Raw genomic sequence first — 2,827 nt, forward strand, 5'->3', positions numbered from 1 at the left:
ATATTAATATATTAAATGTATTTTTCTGGCTTTAAGCATGTAAGGCAGAGAACCCCTCAAGCTCTACATTGCTGTAGGACAACAGAATTGATATGCCCTTCCAAATATAGCTGCTTTGACTTGGAAACATTGGTGTAAAAAAGTAACTTCACTTTTTATGGCTCATCTTGTTGGTCATAATGGAACTGCCAGCATACAATTATTGTATCAGAGTTCATGAAATTATTGTGAATCAGGCTTAAAAATTGAAAATATACAGTGCAGACTGTTCAGAACTTTTTTTTTTTGAGGAACTTCTAGTAGAAGTTAATTGCTTCCCTAAACTTACAGAGTTAGGGTTATGTTTGATTATACTTACAGAGAAAAATATTTGATGGTGTGCATTCAGTAAAGTCCTACAGAAAGTTGCTAACTTCTGTTGACTGCTTGAAACCTCTATTCTAGGCATGTCTTTCACCAAGGGCAAAGACCTTTGCTCTGACATACAAAACTGTCTAGTAAAAGCAGTAGCATTTAAAAATAGAGATAAGCATATATTTAGAACCAAACAGCTGGTAACTAGACTGATTCCTTCAACGGAACATGCACTTGTAGGCTCGACTGACCGGGTGCATTCTAACATCAGTGGAAGTCTTTCCACTGGTTTTGCCATTAAATTCAGATTCTGGATTTTAGTTCAGTATATGAACTAGTAGCACATGAGCATTCCCATTAATTTACGTACTTACCAGGGCTTGAGCCTTAAGATAAGCATGGCTGCTAAGACTGGGCCTCTACCTGAGTGATAAAAGGATTTTTGAAGAAAATTGTGGGTTGAAGGGCAAGAGCAAAAGCATGAATCATATAGACAGTAGCCTACTTCTTTATAAATTTCTTTCTTTTTAAACGTCTGTTTAAAAATGTACATTACAACCCCTGAAATGTGGTTTCAGTAAACAGTAAGGAAATAATTTGAACAAATGTGAGAAGCCACAAGTCCTTTGACATCAACGCCATGCGGTGTTGGAGATTTTTGGAATTTACAGAATCAAAATAATTCAGGTTTGAAGGGACCTCAGGAATCCAGCTCCTACTCTAAGCCCACGCAGGTATGAGGTCAGACTGAATTGCTTAGGGCTTTATCCATACACATCTCGGCAACCTTCGGGGGTGGAGAATGCATAACCTGTACCAGTAATTTGTTCCAGAGCCTGACTTTCCTCACCTGCAAAAAACTTTATCCTCATATCCAATTGAAAGCTGCTTTATTTCACTTGAGTCTCGTCTCTCATCCTCTTACTACACATGCCTGACTTAATCTTGATAATCTCTTCATAAATGTTGGAAAGCTGCTATCAGGATTTCCACAAGCTTGCTTTCCTTCAGGCTGAACAAGCCTAGCCTGTCCTCACACATCAAGTGCTTCTGCCTCCTGAGCTTCTTGGTGGAATGCTGTTGAACTTGCTCCCATTTATTAAAGCTTTTCTTGATTTGGGGAACTGGAAACTAGATGCAGAATTATGGATTTATGCTTGAAGAGTTCTAGATTCTGTGTTCAGCTGAGCATTCACAAACAAGTTGTTTGGCCTGCTAGAGAATTGCTCACCCACAGAAATTTTTTGGTTTATGCTAAAGTCCACTTGAGTATTGTCTGGTACATGGCTGTCTGTGATTTTGAACTTTCAAGGGAAGAAAACAAACAGCTACCTGTATATAAAGTGAGACCTCATGTCTTCCTTCAAACCAGTGTCCAAAAATGGCTTCTGATAGCATAGAAATTGAGTGTTTCAGAGAATATGAGAGAATATGACATATTGAAAGAGAATTGTGGGAAAAAAAAAAAAAAAGCATTTGGCCAAGTATAGACCACATAATTCAAAACTACGGGGACTTTTTTTTTTTTTTAGTGTAACATGGTTGCAATTACTATACACTATTTCCTATTAGTTTTCTTCAGTTGGTACTTTGATCATCTTACACATGATTTCTACATTGTTACTGAATTTAAAAGCAAAGAATGATTTTTACTGTTATATAACATTTAGAAATGTGTTTTTCCTTGAAAAGGAAATAATTTAAAACTTTTCTTTAGCAGTTGCTATGCTGCTTCACCTGTTTATGTAGGTTACAAATAATATTTTTCCATGATGTAAATTTCTGCTTTTATGCATCGGAAGATGTAGAGGAAGAGGAACACAAAGCAACCACTCTTTCCACCTCCTTGACCCCAAAAGATGTCAAAATTAACAAAGTATTAATTCCTTTCTTGTATCATAATGTAATTGTAAACAGTGATAGAAACAGGATTATAGATTACATGTGTGAGGGTAGCAAAGTAGTAGCTAATCAATATTTGGCATATGGAAAATACTTTTTAGGATAGGAAGTAATATTAATGATAACATATATATGTATATATATATATATAAAGCTATCATCCAAATCTTGGCTTTTTTTTTTGTTGTTGTTTAGAACCTAAATTTGAATATGTCTATTATCTGAGCTAGAGGTAAAGATTTTTTAAGATGCTGCTGTAATACCATGTTAGCTCCCAAAACTATGGCTGAAGAATCATATTTGCAAAGAAAATGGCTGGCACTTATTTTTGTCACTGGTCTATAGATAATTCTTTTAGCTTATCTTGCACTATAAATTGTCCTTGTTACAAGAGTGATCCCTTTTAGCCTGATTTACGGTCCTAAATTTACTTTCATCCCACACAAATCTGGCATTCACACTTCTTTTTGTAGAATTATGAAGTTGAGAGGATTATTTTTTTTTCTTAAAAAAAAAAAAAGATTCACAAGCAAAAGAAATTAAGCCTACATCATTTTGTTCTTTTCTCCCC

Source organism: Anser cygnoides, chromosome 1 (genome assembly GCF_040182565.1).
Source record: "Anser cygnoides isolate HZ-2024a breed goose chromosome 1, Taihu_goose_T2T_genome, whole genome shotgun sequence".
Taxonomy (NCBI): domain Eukaryota; kingdom Metazoa; phylum Chordata; class Aves; order Anseriformes; family Anatidae; genus Anser; species Anser cygnoides.